The sequence below is a fragment of the Crocodylus porosus genome, unplaced genomic scaffold (assembly GCF_001723895.1).
Source record: "Crocodylus porosus isolate Cpor-Errol unplaced genomic scaffold, CroPor_comp1, whole genome shotgun sequence".
NCBI lineage: Eukaryota > Metazoa > Chordata > Crocodylia > Crocodylidae > Crocodylus > Crocodylus porosus.
Genome location: NW_017728906.1, coordinates 153,304,162 through 153,327,530, shown reverse-complemented (window position 1 = coordinate 153,327,530; position 23,369 = coordinate 153,304,162). Strand labels below are relative to the sequence as shown.

The 23,369-nt window shown below is 38.8% G+C and overlaps 2 long non-coding RNA genes across 3 annotated transcripts in view; one reads left to right on the top strand and one right to left on the bottom strand.

The window, feature by feature from the left end:
• LOC109306543 overlaps window positions 1–23,140 on the bottom strand; it is a 66,801-nt gene extending 43,661 nt beyond the window's left edge. Inside the window, exons 1-3 of the long non-coding RNA XR_002100032.1 lie at window positions 22,315–23,140; window positions 17,932–18,030; window positions 15,707–15,942 (exon numbers count right to left, since the gene is read on the bottom strand). This is a non-coding gene — a long non-coding RNA (uncharacterized LOC109306543). The remainder of the gene's footprint in view (window positions 1–15,706; window positions 15,943–17,931; window positions 18,031–22,314) is intronic.
• The window catches only part of LOC109306544, a 90,720-nt gene that overhangs the window by 37,961 nt on the left and 29,390 nt on the right, over window positions 1–23,369 (top strand). For both annotated transcript variants that reach the window (XR_002100033.1, XR_002100034.1), the window contains exon 2: window positions 4,003–4,049. This is a non-coding gene — a long non-coding RNA (uncharacterized LOC109306544). The remainder of the gene's footprint in view (window positions 1–4,002; window positions 4,050–23,369) is intronic.

Below are 23,369 nucleotides of genomic sequence, written 5' to 3'. Positions count from 1 at the left end.
GCCTCAGGGAAAAGTGCCACTATTTAAATTAAATACCTGACATAATGCACAAGTGAGTAATTTTGAGAATTTAAAACCATTACTTTTTAAGCTAACTTAGTGTGCATGTGTTCACTAGTATATTAGAATTACAAAATTCATTTTAAGCCTTTAATTAAATGTTGATGTTGATGTATATTTTAGTAGATGGATTTGCTAAAGCTAAGGAAGGGGAAACAGTCCCTTCTGGATGTCTGATGGAATATATTTTCTCAACCTGTGATACACATACCCCTGGTGGTATGCGAGACACCGGCAGGGGGTACACAGATACCCCAACACTCTCTCTCTCTCACCCTCTTTTCCTTTTTTTTTCTTCTCTCTCTCTTTCACCCTCTTTTCCTCTCTCTCTTACCCTTTCCTCCTCTCAAAACTATGGCAAAAAATTTGATACACCATGCACTGCGCAGTGCTTTAAATTCCCCAGTAATAATATGGCATGGGTTCAGCCCTCCTAGCTTTGGCCAATATCATCTCTAACACAGGTACATACTCGAGTTGTGCGTCCCTGGTGTAAAAGGTGGCAACCCTACCCACACCAGATCAGACATCTGTCATATCACAACCTTATATATACAGCCCTTCTTCCAACATATGGTGCACATTAGTCTGTAAATATAAAATCCTCTGGAAAACTGAGTGTTGGGGTACTTATTAAAATTTCGGGGGTAGTTGCTACTTAAAAGGTTGAGAAACACTGTGATGGAGGAATATATTTAAAAATTAACCCAAGAAAAATGTAATACTTTTTTCATTTTCATTCATGTCCAAATACTTTGAAATATGTCAGTGATTTTTTATAATACTTTATGAACTCATGACAATATGAATGGCACTTTTCTAATTTATGTTTTCACTATACAGTAAAGGTAATCATTGAATAAGCAAGAATATTCGATTATTTGAGCCAATGTCTCACTGGATGCACTTTCAAAAATGAAAGTGTCCTTCAGAAACAAGTTAAGATCAGTTATTACCCCTTAATTGTTTTATAATTATTTCTCTTTTAAGTTGCACACTTTGAATGTGGAGGTTAGATGAACATCTTGCTGGGATCATTTGACCCCAGTATTCTTTCCTGCCATGGCAGGGCGTCGGACTAGATGATCTGCTCAGGTCCCTTCCAACCCTACAAACTATGAAACTATGAAACTATGAATTAAGCAGTCTACCATTATCTACACTCATTTATAATAATAAAACTGAATACATTTCTTAGTATCCCACAAAATGAAAACCCTGGGGAAATTGTTCAGCATGATTTCCAGTAGATGTACTGTGAAAACAGGTGAGGCTTAGAAGGTTGTGTCACTACCTGAATACCTTTCTATCTAAATGTCATGAACTGAAACCAGTTAATTATGTATTTACTGTCCATGTAACATATCTTTAAATTGCATTTATTCATTAACAGAAAACAATGTTTGAATTAAATCAAAGTAATTTAAGAAGCAGCATATTTGCAAATCTTTCTACTCTGAACAGAAAAAAGTACTAATTGACTTACCTGATTCTATTCCTACAGTCAGTTTGAGCTTCAAAACAGTTTGTATTATTGTACATTACTTCCATTTACCAAGCTGAACTGCACAAAAATGTCCAAGGAGCCAAAACCAGTTAAATCCTGTCAACAGATAGATATGTCAACTAGTTATCAACTAGTTATGAACACTACTGCTTTCTGCTAAGTATATTTAGCATGAGCCAGACCTCTCCTTTCTTGAAGCCTTTTTACCTTGGTATTTTAAGTGTGCCCATCACCATACACCAGGGTTGTTCCATCTTCGGCCAAAGGGACAGATCTGTCCTGAAGCACCATGTCATCTGGATCACAAAGCTCCCTACAGGTCCAAAAATTTAGCAGCAGCAGTGCCACCTTCCCTCACTGCCAAATTTCCAGACACCTGGTGATCCCCAAGCCCTGAAGACTGGATCAGGCCCCCTGATCCCAGCACACAGGGCTGGGCAGGGGCTAACTGGGCCACTAGAATCCAATCCTGGCATGCAGGAGTGGTGTCAGGCCCCCAGGACCCAACCCTGGCACAGAGAGTGTTGAAGCAGATGATGCCTGGCCCTTAGCACCCAATCCTGGCACGCAGGGGCAGGAGGGCACAATGCCAGGACCCCAGGGCCCGATTCAACCCATAGTCAGGTCTCATGCCATTCATCTGGTCCACCAATGTTTCATAGTACTTATTATATTAATAATAATTCAAGTCATACTGTAAAAAATGTATGGAATACTATATTATCTAAGTCCTTTATATTTAAATTAAATTGTCTACTTTAACTTAAATATGATTGTTTTAAATATAAGCACTGTTTTCCATTTCTTTGTGTGGGAGCAAGAGCTAGAGGGAAAAAAACTGCAAGGAAAGACTCCATTTACCCTCATAATTCCTACACCAAGATCAAACTCAAAAACAAATTCTGTTCTTGCAGGAAAAGTTAAGTACTAAGACTGTTTGAGACACAAATAACTGAAAAGGGGATGGGAAAGAAGAAAATAGTCACAACTCCTAGGTATACAGTGTGGGGTATGCACACATGTATTGGGAGCCATTTTAAAAGGGCACTAGCTGTTACATTCTAATTGTTACATGTGGACAAACCGGGAATGAGACAAACATAGCAAAACCACTCCAGCTTTAACACTGCTTCATCCAAGGTTAAATTTGGAAGGGTTCTACTACATTTGTATTATTTCCAGCCTGTCCATACATAACGTTTTGAAATGGCTCTAAATTTAAGTTTGTCCATACCGTAAGGTGCTGTCAGGCTCCCCCAAAGAAAGTGCTCACAAGATGCTTCCTGAGACATAACTTTGATTTTAATTGGTATGTAAGCCAGCTGACTGCACATTTGTCATGCTCATTAAGTACCATTTTATATGTAAGACTGAATTATACCCTTGTCTGCACTGAAGCATGGGACAAAGATACACACCTACAGGGAAAGTGAGAGGTATTATGTCTCAGGAAGCATCTTGTGAGCACTTTCTTTGTCAGTTGGAATGTAATTAAATATATTTTAAAATCTAAGCACTGACCTACCTGGACCATGATTTACACTGAAAAATGTATATAACCTTAAGAATTATATATAAAATGGATGTAAAATTTTCTAATGCAAGAATAAAACAATATGCACAATTTATAAGACAGTATTACTTGTTTAACAGGAACTTCTATAAGTCATGGCTGCTTTGCTTTGATTTCTCCTATAGTATGAACAATTAGATAGAGAAAATATAAATAACTGTTTTCCTAAGAATATGGTCATGTAAGTTTTTTAGCCCTCGGATCTTTACTGTATGCCTTTGAGGATGTATCACACAGATAGATTCTCTCCTACCCAGCAATGCACTGTGTTCAGGGAAGAGGGAGGCAGGACCTGTCACACAGCAAGTTACACTTCCTAGTTTCTTAGGGTACATCTGTACCAACACTGACCCATCAACATTTATTAATACAGTTTATATCCTGTTCTCCTTTAATGACTGGCATTTCCATAAAACTGTAAATCAGTTGTGAGCTGGCATAATAAAAGTACACCCTGCTCCATTCACTTTCTCCTATAGCAGTGTGCACTAAGGGGCAGTTTGCAGATAAGTTTCTATATATCAGCTGTGAAGACGCTGAGGGCTTGCCTGCACCAAGGAAATTTTCAGCTGGCCAGTTAGGATCAGTTTCCTGTGCACTGAAAAGGAAACAGAATGGGAAAAAAAAGGATTGGGGTGTATATTTCTATATTTAAAAATAAGCAAGTTTAAATTCAGGTCCGTTGTTGTTCGTACAAAAAACTCATTGTGGCATCAATTAAAAAGTTATGCAACTTCCCTGAAAACTGGCTGTTAACACCTTATTACTGTACAGTAATCATTCTGTAGGTATTTGAACCAATCGTATAAATTAACAGGTTTTATCGATTAAGTTACTTTTATTATTTTTTCATGTTTTACAGTTTGTGGATGAAAATTACTTACACAGATGTCTATCCTGTAATTAAAGGTAAAGTAACTAAATCTACTTTTCTATGGTTATATTTGGTTATTACATGACTATGCTGAAATCACTTAAATTGATGTTGATAAGCTAGTAGATGTGCCCAGGATTCCTAGCTTCGTTTCTGGTTCTTAGTTTCTCGGTTTCTTTGTAAATTCTTCCAAATGACACAAGTAGTGGTTTAATTGGTCAGCTCATTATGTTATCAAAAACTTTCCCCTGGATTAGACTACTACTTGTATTTCATACTGCTTTTTGGGAAAGGATGTAACATTATTAGCTACGTATACTCTTCATGATTTGTAAGCACTCAGCTGTAGCAAAGGTGTTTACAAAGAACTTCAGGCCGTCTTGGACCCATGACCTGTTGCCATCATGGGTTACAATATGAAAAAGACAATTAATGATTACTAGTAGCTGAAATAAACAGTGTAAATACATATAGAATACAGCATTGATTACCCAGGAGCTGATTATCCAGAAGGTGGATTGACTGAAAGGTTTTGTATTTACAACAACAAAAATGTTGTGTCAACCAGTTTAAGTTCTGTAATGTACCCTCCCTCAGCCTTCCCCATCACTTTCTGACTCATGAAGGCACAGTCAGTAATCTTGATCTCTCACTTCTCAGCCTATATTCACTGTCCAGTACAGTAATTAAAGTATAGTTTTCAGCACTTCATACTGTGGTGTTTGATTATCTGGAAGTACTGATTATCAAGAATTATTATTCCAGATAATCAACACTGTAGTGTTTATGTAGGTGCACCTACAATACATAAAATATAACAGAACTTTCATCCAACTTAATTATTAAAAAGATCCAATTTTGAGAAGACAGTGGGACAAGCATAACTTCTTGTGGGTCAATAAAATTTGAGATCTAGATAGTCTACACATAAGTCACTTACAAAATCTTTACTTAGAAGTAACCTTGATGGTGTTTTAATAGACAGACTGTTGTACAATAGTTAACCAAGATAATAAAGCTTCAATTGTGCAAAAATAAATCCTTGTGTTAACAAATGGAAAATATTTTCTAAGGACTAAGTATAGAAAGCTAACATGCATACTCACTTGGCTCTTCTCCTTTCTCCATGTTTTCATGTTTTTCGTACACTGTTTTTCACCTTTCCTTTCTGTCTGTGCAGGAATATCATTTCCCTTCCCTTCATGTTTGAGATGTTTCTTCCTTTTAAATTGCCCTTCCCCACTCACCTATGTTCAGTATACTAGTGAAGATAAAAAATGTTCTGAAAACCATATCTCTAAAACACTGTGGACTGGATACTAGTGAAGGTATCTCCCAAGACCCTTAATTCTCATTGATTTCACTGGGGCTCAGCACTTTACCGTGCCCACCATGTTTCAGAAGTCAAAGAAAATATTGAGGCCTTTCTTATGTTGATTTTATTAACATCTGTGGAGTTGCAACTGATTTGAACCAGTATGATGAGACCAGAATCAGGACCCAAGATTTAGTAAATCTCAGTTTTCTACCAGTACCATTAACAAATCAGCATGGCCAAAGTGATTAAGAGCACTATTTAATACCAAAAAACAAGGCTGTCCAATTAGGGCATTTGCATATATTTTGGTGTGAAATGGAAGCATCTTAAAAGAATCTTCTTCCTTTTTACACACATGTAAATTCAAAACCATTGAATGGATTTTTAAGTATTAACATGGATAAAAACATGTATTACAAAAGTATAAAGGTTTGAAAATACTGAACATTAGTACATCTGTAATGGAAATATGTTTACACTATAATAACTATAGAAGATAGGATGGGATTGAAGTCTTAGAAAGGATTCTTAAGAGAGCAGGACTATATAGTCTGCTGGAGAGCTGCTCTCTGCTGAAGAGCAGACTATATAGTGTTCTTTGCAGGACTGGCCTATATTGTAGCACCTGGGATAAATGTTCTATAATAAAAATATAAAATATCTATTACAAGACCTACATATCTACTTCCAACCTTCACTAGCAACTTTTCAGAAGCATGTATGTAATGCCAAATCCTATATTATACTATATATGTATTTAAATACTTTAAAAGGAGATCATTACATAATGAAAAATTATTTTATATTAAATAAAATAGACAAAACCTTGACTATAAGTTATATTTTATACAAATGTAAGTATTCCATTTTTCTTCTCTAACAAAGAATAAATACCTTTTGCTGTCTATATGCAGTAATAAAAATTCTAATGCATTCCCCCTTAGATCAAATCCAACATAAAAAGAACTTTAAATAAAATTATTACATCATTTCATGTCATCTTAGCCAAAAGGCTGAGAAGTGATGGTGCAATACCAAAATGATTATATAAAGTCAAATTTATTGTACCAGTGAGATTCACTTAGGGTAGTACATCACACCTTTTATCAAGCATTCCAACTTGACAATGTTCACTAAGCATGAACTTCTGCTGTATTTTAAGGTTAAAATCACATATGACATGCAATAACAGTGGATTCAAATTTTAGAGCCCTTACATCTTTAAGCAATTTAACATTTTGCATCTTAGAAAATCTATCTGAATAAGGTATGGCAGACTAGAAATGTCAACAGATGTACAGACACTGAGTAGAAAATTAAAAACTTACTGCTATATTGTATTATTACTGACCTCTTTATAAGTGTTTATACTCTCAGGTCTTAAAGGACACACAAATTAATTAACCACTGAACTGAAATTGTAAAGACATCATGTAACTGGATATCTAACACACAAGTTTATGGACATATAGTACAATATTAAATAAAATACAAGTTCTCAGTTCTACAAAGGGAACCTTACAAAAAATCTGTTATAGGATCCTGTAAAAACCTGCAGCCTTAAAAAAGCAATTTTCATCTATTTAGTAAGACAACAGAATATTACAAAGTATAATATACTTTAGCATAAACTAAACCAATTGTCACATAGTTCCAGGCATATGATATACATAGAGGGGAAAAAAAGAGATGATAACCAGATCACTATAGAAAAGAAGAGTTCAACTCTAACTTAAGAAACAGAATAATACATAGTTTTGTTCTAAATAAGGATGAGCTTCGATAAGTCTGAAAAAATAAGCCTGTTATGAATTTACTTTTGAATAACTAAATGTATACCTGGAAGTGTGTGGATCTGGAATTTTAAAAAGAGGTATGCAGATAAGATAGTGAGGTGCATCATCTCTTTCGAAACAACACATGGTTTTCTCCAGTTAAAAAGAAGCTTTACTAACATGCTAGAGGCTTAGGACTGTATTATTCAGTTTAAGATTGAAGCAAAAACAACTACAAATTCATTGGAATGAGTTAAAACCAATCTGCAGGGCTGCAAAATAGGAGCTTCATTACCAGGAGCAGCTAACAGAGAGCAGAATTGCAGAATAAAGGATAGCATCATTTGTGGAGCATCAAGACCATTAAAAAAGAAGATAGGGTCATTAACAGCTATAGAATGAAGAGTTTAGAAGGGATCAGGTAGATTAAACCATGAAGTCAACTGACTACCTTAGCACAGCCTGACTAGATATGCTGCTGCTACTGCTACTGCCAGGCATATTAGTTTTAAACTTTGGGTGGACCAGGAATCAAAGTGGAGTGCAAGTGCACCAGTGCAGCACCCCGCTCCCCTTGATCCACCCCTGCCTGACAACTTCTGACATAATATGTATAAACAGAAAAAATATGGATATACCTTTTAGCATCCTCAACATATGCAGAACTAGAAGAGATTGTTGGTGGAAGGACAGGAAAATGGTATTTCACTAAAAAAAGAGTGTCTGCTGAATCAGAGCTATAGGATAAATAATAGATATGTTCTCAACTTGAAAGACAATGAATGTAAGCATGTGTTGGCATTGTAACTTGTGTAAGGAGAGTTAACATGTAGATGGAAAAACAAAACAATAAAAATAAGCTTTCCTTTGCTAAAGAAAAGAAGTGGGAAATCTACCAAAGTAAGTAAGTAAGTGAAAACAGTTATATTGGGGTGGGGGGGGAGAGAAAAGAAGTGCACAGCTTGGAAAACTGCAAAAGAGCATGAAATCATGAAGCACTAACAACAGATTTTTCAACAGCCCAATATGAAAACATACTGAAAACCTTCTTTTTTCCCCTTATGTTTATTAAAGTATACAAATGAAAATATAAAACAAGAATGTTTGGACAGATGTGCAAACTTGCCAGTTTTAAAAACTTGCTTTTAAAATGCCTTTGTACACAGTTTCTCAAATGCAATAGGCCAGTGGTAAGGCAACCCCCTCACATGCGTGCCAGACCATGGCACATGAAGGCATTTTGCTTACCACTCAGGCCTTGTATCAAGGATTGTGCCCCTTAAGGCTCCCTCACTCTCTGCCCCTGACACATCAGCATCTTACAAGTCAAGGTTGCAGGTATTTTGGCACAAATGTTGCCAAACCCTGCAGTCAGCCCTAAGATGTTTAGGAAACCAGATTTGTTTCAATATAAGCAACAAGTCATACCACTTTGAATAAGGCCTATAATGTATTAATTATTCTTAAAATAATTTAACACAATTACTTTTAGTACACAGATGTATGTTACCTCCATTTGGTACAGGACAAATCTCCAGGGCTTTTTTTGGTTTGTGTGTTTTTATGGCATCAAATGCAATGAGGAACTTGCCTATACTTAAAACTCCTACGTGCTACAGCAATATAAACAAGTAATAATAAAATACGGGAACTCCTTACAATAGAAAAAACAGTGGCCTTATACCAAGAACAAATACATTTTATAATCCTTCGTTACCATTTTTGGAATCTACACTAAACAGAGATACAGATAATAATAACAGGCTGACCAGCTGCAATTAAGATGTTTTAAATGTATTAACCAAATTACAAAAAGAATATTATTTCTCATATGGAAATGTCATACATATCAATTGTGACAAAATGTAAAGCTTAAAAATACTTCTATCTGGCAACATAAATTCTACTGTATGTTCAAAACATTTTCAGCTAATAGAGTTGAGAAATTCTATTCCTTGACTGCATTTTCTAGGAAAATGCTGGTTAGAAACCAAGAAATACATATGAATCGTAGGAGTGTAGGACTATCAGTAAGGTTCAAGGGACATACCTTAGTAAGAAACCCAACTCTAATACTAGAAAGAGCTTGCTCTGCCACAAGGAAAAAGGTGTGTACTGAGATTTCTACCAGAATGCCCTATATTTCATATCAGTCTCTAGCTAGTACATGTCTTATAACTTTGACACTCCACCCCATTTAACTGGTAAAAGATATAAGGAACATTCTGTCTCTTCTCTTACCCTCCAGAATATTCTGGCTGCTTCATGAGTATTAACAACTCCACTAGTCCTACAGTCAGCAGCCAGATTGGCCCACAAAGAGGTCTGACCTGGCCTGCAAAGGTCTGGCACGGGGGATCAGTGACACCAAGCTTGTAGATTTAGGAAAGTGACACTACCATTTATATTTGGTTTTTATGTGAAAAGTTATTTTTTTACAGTAAGAATTATAAACCTACTTTATTTCTAAATAAAAACCTTGTTTCCGCAGCAATTAATGGTGTAGGTCCCCTTGTTTGACCTAGTAAGCCTGCCACTTATCCAGGGTGAGTGGATTTCTCAAGTCTGGTATATATGACTACCTCTGTAGATCTAAAATAGTATTGCCCATGTGGAATGTTTAACTTAGTACAACCTGATAGTATTATCTTCACTTACCATATTAAGGAATAGCCAAAGTTATATCATTATCTAGATGCATCAAAGGCCTATGGTAACACTGTAATTAAGGCTAAATTTTGGTGACACTGAAAAAAATATGAAATTATGTCAATTTGGACATAATTTTTGACCAAAAAATGTCATGACGATTCAAAATTCAGCTGGTTATTTTATTTCAGTTCATGTCTTTCTGTTTCACTTCGTGTTTTTGCATTTCATTCTAAAGGCAATGTAGTCACATGTTGCCTTGTGCTCCTTGACTGACTGAGTACACAATGATTCTGACTGATTGATTTTAGCCACTTTACTCCTCCATAATTACAGATTTGTGTGCATTTACTCCATGCTATACTTACAAACAGAGAGAGCAGACTACTTATTTTACAAGAGAGAAGATAGTACTCCCACACTCCATTTTCCCAGCTACAATCCCCAACCCCCTCCTGCAAAACTTAAAGAGCTTCAGCATGGGCTTGTAAACATTTCCATATCGATATCAAGGATGGTACCGATGCCATTTGCCAACTCTACAAATGAGCTTATTAGATATTATTTATTTACATTCCCATAGTACTATCAGCTCCAGCCATGGACCACTCCCCAGTGCTAGCATTGTATAAAAGACAGTCTTCATTCAAAGAACTTACAATCTACATATTAGCCAAGAGAAAACAGATGGCTACAAATCGATGGGGTAGTTCAGAAAAACACTCTGACAACACCAGTCAACACAGTAGGCAGTGGTCTCAGCACATCAACAGCTGAACCACTGCCAAATTTTTTTGTGTAACCATCAGAGCACAGGAGTTTTAAGGAGGGATTTGAAGGAGGATAATAAGGAGCTTCACAGACATTTACAGGGAGTTCCCCCCAGGCACAAGAGGCAACATGGGAAGAAACATGAAGGTGTTTACAAGGTTAGCCAGGAAGTGATGAAGGCTGGTATCATAAGACTCAACCTCTTGATACTGAACAAGAGATGAAAGGTTGGGCAGAGCAGATTACACAGGGCATTGAAAATGAAGGCAAGTGGTTTATTGTGATGTCCTGGAGAAGACAGATACAAAGGGAGGAGTGGTTCTCAAAGAAGTAGACTCAGAAAATGATCTGTGTATTTGAATTATCTGAATGACTATAAGCAGAGGATGTGCACTTGTCAAAACTAGAGAAAAGAATGCTGAAGTAGTAGAGATACGAGATAATGAAAGCCTGGTGGGAGATTAAACTGTACAGAGTGAGAAAAAGGGCCATAGCTTAGAACTGATATGCTGAATATTATGCAGAAATAATCTTCAAGGCAGACTTCACCTGGATGCAAAGCCCTAGTACAAAACTCAAATTACAGTTGGTGACCAAGAGAAAGAATGGTGATGCAGTGAATACAAATAAGTTTTTGCTTAACAGAACAGACACAGACTACCTGATGACAAGTATGACAGAGGACAGAGTAGCAGCCAATTAAAAGATCCCAGGATCTAACTAGAAAGGGAGAAGAGGACACTACCAAGGGTAATTTTCATACATTGGTCCACTTGGGAATAAGGAGGGAATTGATAGGAGATGTGTGAAGTAACACACCTGCATTCCCATTCACTGTATATGACTCCTATCATTTTTTCCACAACTCTAAAAACTGCAAACTCTTGCAGAACATTAACTCATCATTTATTACTGCTGTTTTAATTTTCTGGGGCTGAAAAGGATTTTTTGTGAGGAAGCACACATTTGTTTTAGATTATGGTGGACACCTAGCATAACACACACAAGTGTATATGATGTACAGTTGGAAGCTAGCATGGTACAGTGGTAACACATGATATTTGGTATCCAAAATAATATTTGCCAGATCTCAAAAAATGGTAAATGAACTTCAGTGTCAACAGGTAGTTCACAAGGGGAAAAATAACCTCAATTATATGTACACAGTGCTGAGTTCTGAACTACCTATTGCAACTCAGGAAAGAAACCTTGGAGTCCTGCAGATAGTTCTGTAAGAACAGCTCAATAAGCAGTGGCAACCAAAAAAATCAATAAAATGCTAGGCATCGTTAAGAAAGGAATTGAAGACCAAATGGAGAACTGCATCATGCCATTATGCAAATCCATGGTGTACCTACATCTTGAATACTGTGTACAGTTCTGGTCTCTACATCTCAAAAAGGATGTAGTAGAATTGGAAAAGGTACAAAGAAGCACAACCCAAATGATTAGGGGTATGATGCAGTTGCCATACCAGGTGAGACTATAACAACTAGAACTCTTCAGTTTGAAAAGGAAAAGGCTGAGGGAGGATATGACAGAGGTCTATAAAATCATGAAGGGTGTGGACAAAGTGGAGAAGAAACTGTTATTCACCAAGTCTCAGAATACAAGAACTAGAGCAGGAGTGGCCAACCCACGGTTCCAGAGTCCAAACTTCCAAGTCCAAACTGAGTAATGTGTCCGCTGAGAGCAGTCACATCACGTGACATAACATAATGGGTATGGAAGCTGGTCACCATGTGCTTGTGCAGAGATTCAAGGAGATGCATATTAACTTCTGAAGAGCCGCATGTGGCTCCAGAGCCATGGGTTGGCCACCCCTGAACTAGAGGGAACCCCTTGAAATGAGTAAGTGACAAGTTTAAAGCTAACAAGAAAAAGTACTTTTTTATACAATGTATAGTGAACTTGTAGAATTAATTGCCACAGGAGGTGGTGGAGATAGATGGCATAGCTGGGTTCAGAAAGGGACTGGATAAATTCATGAATGACAGATCTATTTATAGCCATTGAACAGAACACTTGGAGATGTTTCCTCTGGCATCTCTAAACCAATAATGGTGGATGCCAGGGAGGGTAATAGGTAGGGACAGATTGCTCTAAATCAGGGGCGTCAAACTCATCTGACCCTACAGGCCAGGTGAGTGGCACAGGAATGGTCCCGGTCCATGGGCTGAATGAATGGAGCAGAGCCAGCCACAATGGAACAGATTAAGTCTTTGGACCCTCCTCTTCCCACTGCATGCTGGACATCTGCTTCAACTGGTCTAGGACTATGCCACACATGGCACCTGCTCTGGCCAGCCCAGCACTTGTGCCATATGTAGTGCCTGCTCCAGATGGTCCAGGGTGAGCACCGCATGTTGTACAGATCCCAGACCAGTCAGAGTGAGCTCTGGATCTGGCAGAGGTGGTACTCATGAACCATGCCCCTACCCACACGCCACACCCAGCATGCAGTCTGAGCAGTCTAGAATTGTGCCATATCCAGCACCCACTCTGGGACCTGTACTGCACATGGCACATGCCCTGGATGGCTTTTGTCTGAAACCAGTCAGAGTGAGTGCTGTGGATATGGGATCTGGCATGCGGAGAGAGGGAGTCCCAGACTAGCCCTGCAGGGTGCCACAGGTTCTGCAGCAGCTACTGCATGAGGCACATGTCCTGGGCCCTGTGTGCAGGGCTGGTCCTGCACATGCCACATGCAGGTCAGCTCCAGACACATGGCCAGCACCAGGGACTGGATGATGTGGCTCTGAGGACCAGATTTTTGACACTCCTGCTCTAGATATATTCAGTTCGGTGCTCTCCCTCTAAAGCATCGGCCCCTGCCACCATCGGAGATGAGATACAGGGCTTGATGAACTATTGGTCTGACCCAGTATGGCACTTCTTATGCTCTTATGTTCTCCAATTAATAGGACTTCATTCAAAAAAGACTTTTTAATATCTGAACATCAAAAAGGAAATAAATATCACCACAGGTGGAGAGTGTTACAGTATTATCATAATTACACCAAGAGAACCCCCACCCTGCAGTTTCTACTCATTTAGACATAAAACTGATCCTACTTGGAGCACAGGGTTAGACTAGATGATATCCTGAGGTCTTTTCCAACCCTAATTTTCTATTATTTTATGAAAAACGTGAGTCTTGGCAGCTACCGGACTGACAATAGTAGGGAGAGCACTTCCTTTGCAATCCAAAGGTAGGAATTTGTAACCACTCCATGTGAATGCAATGACATATGACAGCAAAATTATTACTATTAATTAAAAAGTAAGAATGTGACGGTACCATAAGACAGTTCCTCCCCAGTCATTTACAATTAATCAGCACACCTGATTAAATTTACTCATAATTCCATATCAGCATAGTTTAGATGAGCCAACTTTCACTGCAAGACAAAGTGCAAGTACATATTTATTAATATTCTTATATTCAACCCAAAAGAAAACAAGTCTATTAGTAAGTTTCTGAGCTGTAGCTCCACTAGGGGTATTTGCATAACAATTTTTAAAGGACTTCCTGAAAATTTCAAAAAGTTTGTGCATGGGAATATAAAACAACTGAGAGATTTACCATACTTACTTGATTCTAAGATGAGGTGTGTGTCCCATCCCCCACTCCCACCCCCAATCAGCATGGGAGGAAAAGCCCCTTGTCTTAAACTCGCATACAAAGTGCAGGGGTCAGGGGATGGCTTCTGAAGCTCTGACTGGCTCTAAGCATGGGTCAGGGCCAGAGTCAGACCTACAGCAGCCTCCTGCCCCCCCACCCACTGCTTGCCCTCTGCAGCTTCTGCCCCACCCCCCTGCCCGCTTCTCCTGCCTTACTGTCAGGGGCAACTCACCTACAGCTCAAGCTGAATAACCTCCTGGGCACAGAGTACATGGAAATTCTGTCCCTTGCCAACACTGCTGCATGGGCCCTACCTGACCAATTAGCAGCACTAACCTGCTCCATGGCCAGCAAGGGCTTAGCTTTTAGGTGCTGTGCTCGGGGAGGAAACAGAGCCTAACCACTATCTGACAGTGAGGTGGGGGGGAGTGGGAATAGGCAAAGACTGGAGCGTGGGAAAAAATAGAGAGGACAGAGTAAGGGGGACACCTGCCCCCCTCTGCTGCTATCCCTGTTGTTGCAGTGGCGGGGACAACCCCCCAATAATGCTATACCTAGAAAATTCTAACAATAAATTTTCCATATGTAGAATCTAATTATTGGAGGGGGTGTCTTAAATTCAGGGTCAACTTAGATTCAAGTAAATACAGTAATATTTATAAAAGTGAAAAGAGACAGAAAATCATATTTTTCTACCAAGGGTCTATACCCTACAGTGCCCAACATTTACACAGTAAATTATCCAGAGAATAATGAAATGCCTAGCACACATACTTTAAAAGGTTTCTAAAAGTAAACTCAAAAAGGGCTTCTTAGATTCATTCAAACTTCCTAATCCATATTTTTCCCCAGTGTCCTTTTCCATTGTTGATGTATTATTATTCACAAATTCAATTACTCCAATGGAACTTTCTTCACAATTTACCAGATATCCATAAAACCTTAGTACCAATAAGTACATGGTCTGAAGACTACCATATTTACTCGCATACCATACATCCTGTCCCCAAAATCAGCCCTCCAAAATTGGGGTGCATGTCTTAAGTGGAGAAGGCAATTTTCTGTGCCAAGACTTCACTGCATGAAGATGTAGGTGTCTCCTCAGTACTACATATCCCTCATACGCATGCTATGGGATAAAACTTGCCAAAAACTGATGCTAATTTGAGAGCGACTGTGAAAGGGTTAACATTGGTATGAATGCCCCTCCTTCTTCCTGGCAGGGAGAGAGAAGTTGGCAGCCATTTTGCAACACAGTGTCTTCATGAAAAAGTCAGCTTTAGTTCATGACGACTCTAGAAAAACACTTTTTTCTACACTCTGCCTTCTAAAAATGAGATGTGTGTCTTACATGGGGTGGGGTGGTATACGATAAAATATGGTGTATGACTTGATATTGGCACGAAATCATAATTAGAGGAGCACATGTGAATGAGATTAATCCCCAAATCACAAGTTTATTTAGAGTACAAGAAGCTATAACTACTCTAAGCAGAAAAATGTTTTAGTATTATTTTGTATCTAAAACAAATCTGGGGGAAAAACAGGACTTACATTATTCCAATAGGCAGCTTCCAGCATAATTCAATGGTATATATGATTTCACCAACAGAATGCACAGTGAAGAGTCATACTAGGGCCCTGATCCTGTGGTTGACTTCACATGGACAGATCCCTGCACCAGTGTAAAGCCTCCTTGACCAATATGGTCCCACCCACAAAGTCAAATATAGAATCAGGATCTATGTGAAAGCAGCAGTAATAAGAGAGGAGGTCATTCCTTCATGCATCTGCAAAAATAAGAAGATAAACAGTTTAAATTATTAACATCCATTAATGCCTTTCACAGCCTGTTATTTATTATATAAAGAAGTTGCATGCATATAAAGAAGTTTATATATCATGTTTAGTATTTTTTATTTAATTTCCTTTTTTAAGTAATATTGATTCAAAAATTCTTACGGGAGTATATATTAACTAATAAAATACTTATTAACAACAAGGGAGCTTTTACTATGCTGGATAAAAATGTATTTAGATGTTTTTAAAAATTATTTCTTAATTCCAGTTACTCCAATTTTATTGTTCTGTTGTGAAAATACCAATTTAGATTCTGATTTTAAAATCTGTTCCAAAGAGGCAAACTCTTAGGCAGCAGAGTTCCAATGAACTCCATGTTGTAACAGGGATCTGACTGCATAAAGCAGCTTCCAAGATTCAGGGCCTTAGAAAATATGTGACCCAAAAAAGGCAGCTTAACACTAGTCAGTTTTTAAAGTTAAAAGTTGTCAGATACTTTAAACAAAATTTATTATGGAAAACAAGTATTATTGACTGTTCACTAAATTTAAGCTTTTAAATCAGTGATGCTTAGTGTGCAAGAAGTATAAAACATCATTTTAAACAAGCAAAACAAGTAAACACTATTATTTCACTATTCACACACAACTTCTATTTAGGGTTTTTTAAAATTTCTAAATTGAGTCCTTACAAAGAAAATGTGAACAGATATAATGTTTATGTATGAAAGCTGCAGCCCTTTTAAATACATGTTTGTAATGGACATCATCAATTAACATTTGACTTCTGGTGCTGGACAAGATAGACTATCAATACCTATCATCGTATTTAACATGTTCCCAGAAACATACATAAGACATTCCTCCCCTTCTTTAACATGCACATCAGTACAGAAATAACTAGCAGTTTGAAAAAACAAAGGCAATGACCTAAGAAATCAGCTGATAAACCAAAAGCAAATAGAAACACGAGGGACAGTTCTGTTTGATTCTCAAATATCAAACTATTTATATATGTCCCCACTAGTTATATTATGATGAGCTGGCAGAAGCACAAAACTGAAAAGAAACCTGTGCTCTACAGTGATGAAAGAGTAAGATTATTATCATTTCCTATCCCCTCCCAGGTCTCTGGGACAATGCAGTGAAACGAGTAAAGCATGTGCCTGCATTTATAATTTCAGTGAACCCAGTGTCCTGGATTTGATAACCTCTGGCTCCAACAAAGGGCTATATGATTTGAAATCCTTGATTTGACATATAGGTTTTTCACTTGAGAGAAAAAGGCAAAAATGAAATGTACATTTCAGTGACATATGTCAAATTTAAAAACAGTCATCTAGACACTTTTTGAAATCCAATTACATATTACAGAATGTAAAATGGGCGTTCTGTGATTCTGTGGCTGGATTACAGTGCATGCTTTCTGCTCTGTTTCATGTAGGTAGGCACCAGGTGGCTCAAAGAACCAGAGCTGGAGTCCAGCTTCCAGTCACTGAGTGAGAGCCAAAAGTGTAGGCTGAAAAACATGACAACTGAGAAAACAGCAGTAGCTGAGGTCTGGAGAGCCATGTGGACAAGACACTTGAAGCTAGCCACAAGCCCCACTTCTCTGACATGCACAGGAAGAAGATGGTCTAATGTGGATTTAGAGAGTAGCATGGGAGTCACAGACTGGCAAGTACAGCTAAGGCGCACAGAAAGGCTACCAAAAACCCATCCTCAAAAATAATCATTGTAAAAAAAAACAATACATTTTATGTCGATCATGTTGTAAACTATGAACCGAAGTGTGTTTGTGGTTTAACAGAGAAATAGAACAGAGGAAAATAGAAATGAAAAATAGTCAAAATAAATCCAGAAAATGTAGTTGTTCCCACAAATTTTGCCACTGCTGTGCCACAGGGCCCTAAATATATGTCACTTGATGAAGATCAAAAAATAATAGAGAGAAACTTTCTGGGTAGTCTTTGTACTCACTGGGACTGAAGTTAGCAGGCGTATGGAATACACTGCACTTCTCTCCTTTCTCTATAACTTCCTGCTTCTCTTCTTCTCTCAGTCTGCCTCTCCTAAGACCTAAAATAAAGTGGTAGACATTTCAGTAAAATAAGTGACATCAAGTTCAATTAAATATTCTCAGTGTGCGTTGACTTTTGCTGAGTAAATACAGTGGTTGTTAAAAAGTCAACTAAATATTCACTGCCTGAAATTAGCATTTAATTATCTGTGCTGTGCAATATTTTTTAGAATATTTATATTATGCTTCTCTCTCTCATGTTACACACATCGTGACTCTCTTTTCCTTTCTACTTCTGTAGCAAAACATTTTTAGCTTGAGTGTCTAACAGAAAAGACAGAGTTGAAACCAAAAGGGTCTAATGGCAGTTGGCTTTGGACAACTGACAAAAGGAAAAAAATGAAGAAAAAAAAGTATACTGACAGCCATAAAACTTCCAGTAAGAGAAGAGAAAAAAGAAATAGTAAAAACACAATAGTTAAAGGAAGCTGAACATAAAAGGAAAGGTTAGGAGGAAACAGAGTATGTGAGAATTTTAAAGGAACTAAAAGTGAATTAAAGAAATAAAAGAGGATATAATGAAAAAGGAAACACCTCTGCCTCACCTCAGCAAAGCCTTCAGCATGGGATTTTTCCCCGCGAAGTCAGAGATAAATGAACTCTGAGCAGTTTTGAAAAACCGATTTTACATATGTGCTTAATTGTAAGGGTGTGAGAACAACAGTCCCTGTTCAGCAAAGCACATAAACATTGACCGAACATAAAACACAATGTTAAGCTGTACTGTAGTCAATGTGACTTAAGCACAAGCTTAAGTGCCTTGTTGAAATACAATATGAATAATTATATGCTTAAAGTTATGCACCTAAAATGTGTTTTGCTGAATAAAGTCTCAAGAAAGTAAAAAAAAGTAAGATCAAGAAAACAAACTACAAAATCCACATAAAAAGTCCTCTCTTTTGTTTGCTTTGTTTTGTTTTAAATCAATACATGTTATATAAGGTTGCTAGCTATTTACCTTTTGGTTTAAATATAAAGGAATATAATTTTTTTTAACTTAATACAGTACAATGAATAACCTGTAGCAGCATTTAGTTCTGCTGAAGGATATGTTATTTATGTGAATGATACCATGAGTACTGAAGTAATTATTGACACAGGACTGTATTATTAATTTTCAGTATGGAGGACTCCCATGCCTGGATACACTCACACTTCCAAGACCAATTTTGTAAATAGCTGGGAGAGGGTTAATCTCCAATATTCCTATCTCTATGGTAACAGTATCACAAAGATAGGAAGGACTGTAGAAATCCCAAGCACCCAGTAATGCTTTATTCTCTATTACTCTTCACTTTATACTACTGTGCAACTGTGAGGCAAGCCACAGAAACACAGCATCTCTCATAAGTTTACCAAAAAATCATGTGGGCCATATCCATGAACTTTTGCAGGCTACTCACTATCACCATCTTCTACCTGTAAACCACAGGCGGAACACATTTTGCTTAAAAAAGTAGTACACCATTATCTACTAGTAGACAAGTGACATTTACCATACTGTTCCTGAAATTCCATCTTCCATCATCTTCACACCTCTCAATTTAAAATTGTAGAGCACCAATAATTTAATTGCTGGAGGCATGATTTTTGGAAGAAATGCAAATAAATGGATGCAACATTCTAAAATGTGCCCCAAAAATAGGGAAATTAGCCTTTATATTAATTTGCAAAGATGTCCCCATAAGAATGTAAGTGCCATAATGGGTCAGACCAATGGTCCGTCTAGCCCAGTAGTCTGCCTATGACAGTGGCAGAAGCAGATGCTTTAAAACAGCAGTGCTCAACCTTTTGACCCTGTGGGCCACAGGTGCAACATAACATCTGCCTGCAGGCCAGATCACATACCCCGCATACCAGGATTGGACCCTGGGGGCCCAGCAGTGCCCCTTCTCATCAGAATTAGGTCCCTGGGTCTACTTCCTGCTGCACCTTTCCTACTATGATTGAGTCCCAGGGGCCAGCATGGCCTCTTCCCACCATGATTGGGGCCCAGGGGCCCAGTACTGCTCCTTCCCAGCACCCTGAACACTAGGATTGGGTCAGGGGCTCAGCACTACCTGCTCATGTCCCCAGCATACCAAGATTGGGTCCTCGGGAACCAGCACTGTGCTCACCCATGCCCACCCCTGCACACTGAAATTGGGTGCCAGATCCATGGGTCTGGGCCCTGGGATCCCCACAGGTCTGTAGATTTGGCAAAGGGGAGCAATGTCATCATTTCCCCACTGCCAAATTTCTAGATCTGGAGAGAGCCTCACGGGCTAGATGGCATGGTACCACAGGCTGGATCTGATCTGTGGGCCAGAGGTTGAGCACTACTGCTTTAAAAGGACACCATTGAACCAAATATATCTAGAGCAGGGGTGGGCAAAGTCCAGCCTGTGAGCCAGATCAGGCCTGCAGAGGACTCCATTTCTCAGCAGCCCCTGCCCATGTCACTGCAGCCAGTTTCCATGGAGACCCCAGGAGCGGTGGCACCATAACAGTGCAGGGCCAGGGTTTCCATGGAAACTGGACCCAGCAGTGTTGGCAAGGTACGCAGCTGGGCAGGGAGCTAATCCAGGGCTGGGATCTTGTGGCAACAACAGCATGGTCTGGAGTTGGGGCAGAGCTGCGATCTGTTGCCCACATACCCCAGGAAGGGGCATGCAAGCAGCAGATTGCAGCTCTGCCCCAGCTCCAAACTATGCTGTCACCACTGCAAGCCCTAGCCCCAAAGCAGCTCCTTGCCCAGCCGTGCATCCTGCCACCACTGCTAGGGCTGGTCTCCATGGAAACCCTGGCCCCATGCTGTCACAGCACCACCACTCATAGGATCTCATGGAAACTGGCTGCAGCAATGCAGGCAGTTTCTGGAAAATAGAGGCAGGTCGGATCTGCCATCTTGTCCACCCCTGATCTGGAGTAATCTATTCCCTATTCATTATCCTCCCTGGCCTCCATTATTAGTTTTGATATGCCAAAGGAAACATCTCCAGCTGTCCTGTTCAACAACTAATAGATCAATCATCCGTGAACTGACCTGGCCTTGTTCATCTTTTACCCTAGCTACACTACCTGCCTCTACTACCTCTTTGTGGCAATGAATTCCACAAGTTTACTGTGCATTGTGTAAAAAAGTACTTTCCCTTGTTAGCTTTAAAACTATCTCTTACTAATTTCAGTAGGTGCCCACTAGTTCTGGTATTCTGGAACTTGGTTAATGATATAACAGTTCCCTACCCACTTTGTCCTCACCCTTCATGATTTTATAGACCTCTTTCACATCCTCCCTCCGTCTTCTTTGCAAACTAGAGTCTTTCCTAGCTTTTCTAGTCTCTCCTGGTATGAAAACTGCTCCATACTCCTGATCATGTGAGTGGCCCTTTTGTGTACCTTTTCCAATTCTACTACATCCTTTTTAGATGTAGAGCCCAGAACTGCACTCAGTATTCAAGATGTAGGTACACCATGGCTTTGTATAATGGCATGATGCTGTTCTCCCTTTTGTTTTCACCTATTGTTTTTAAATTAAATGCGCCAATATAAAGTCCCTAACTTTAATTTTACGTATTTTACAAAGGCAGAGAGAAGAAAAAAGGATAAACAATTGAATTCTGTACCTAGTCTGCTACTTATTCATTATCTTGGGCAACTCACTCAATCTTCCTACTCCTTGGCCTACCCATTAGTAAAAGGGGTACAGAAAGTGCACTTCATACCTCACAAAGGTATTCTGAGACTTAATAAGATTTTATATATGCCTTGAGTCTAAAAGCTATATACCATCACATTTACCATACGTGACATAGGAGAAGAAATTGAACAACCTAATTTAAGCCAGGCTTGCATAAAACAGATGAGGCGGCAACAAAGCAAATGATTTAACACCAGCCAGGGAATTCACATGTGAGGCCCCTAATCTGGCACTAATGTCAGTATTATTCCACTCAAATGCAGAGGTTCATCTATACTGAGTTCAAGGCTCCAGTCCTGAATACACTTATGTACATGCTCAACCTAATGCACGTGACTAGTTCTATTCATGAGGCTACTTTAATCAAATTAAGCACACATATAAGTGTCTTCAGGATTAGGCCCTAATGTAGACAGTAAGGAAATAAATTAATGAAGTAACTGTATCATTGACAATTATTTTTGCCATACAATTAATCCTGGCAATTACCATCTGAAAATCTAATTCTAGCCCTATTAAAATAACATCATAAATATTAAGAGAAAAGTATCACAGAACATCCATGCAAAAATGAATAGCCATGAAGAATAAACTGTTTTCTCACCATCAGATGTGCTCCCTTTAGCCCATGGTTGAAGGTCATGGGCACTGTGGAGAAGTGTGTTCTGCCACTGCCCGTACTATAATTAATCTGTGGATAAACAGAAGGCTTTGGTTCCCATAGTTGCCAAGCCAGTATCTTTCACAGTCACTAAATTCATAAAAATATTGAAGCAGCAAGCACATTAAAATTTAAAAATCAACCACATTTGGGCAGGTTAGCAATATGCTGTTAAGGATTTAGCAGTCAACAACAACTTAGTTGTTTACTCTATCCCAGCAAAATAGGATGTGCTCCATTATTCTGTGGCAGTCATGAAGCTATCTCAGGATCAATGTTATGGTTTTCTTCTGAAGGAATTACCCAACATTTCTTCATCATAAGGCCAGTGCTTATGTTATAAGGACTGTGACCGGAGATATAGTAGAAGGTGGTATTGAGAGTTAGCAATTCAGAATTCAGCAGCAGGGCACAGTAAACATTTGCTCTGATATTTTCAGTAAACGTCTAAGAAGTAGATAAATCTCTGCCTGGTGAACACTCACTAGAGTGATTAACATCAAGAGAATGTGTATTGACTATATCTATATTGGCAAATTTAGGACCTTAATTCAACCATTACTGCAGAATTCCTGGTGAATAACTGTAAATGCTGTCCACCTAAGTTGTGTCTCATCTACACCCTCCATCATTGCTAGCACAACAGAAGTGCAATGGTGACAAATTACAAATTTGTAAGTGTCAGCCAGGCGCTGGCTGCCTACTGAAGGAAGTTAAGGATGGGCATAAAGGAAAAGGGGGCATGCAAAGAGCTAAGGCTACTCAGATTTTTTTGGATTGAAACTTCCTCTGTTCCTAGCACATTTTTAAAAGGGCTGGCTGGAAAAGGATAAGTCTGAAGGGAGGCAACCCATAATGAGCCTGGGAGGTCTAGTACAGAAGGAATGCTGAGCAACAAGACCAAGGCAAGGCTCATATTTCATAGATTTCATAGACATCAGGGCTGGAAGGGACCTCGGGAGATCATCGAGTCCAGCCCCCTGCCCAAAGGGCAGGAA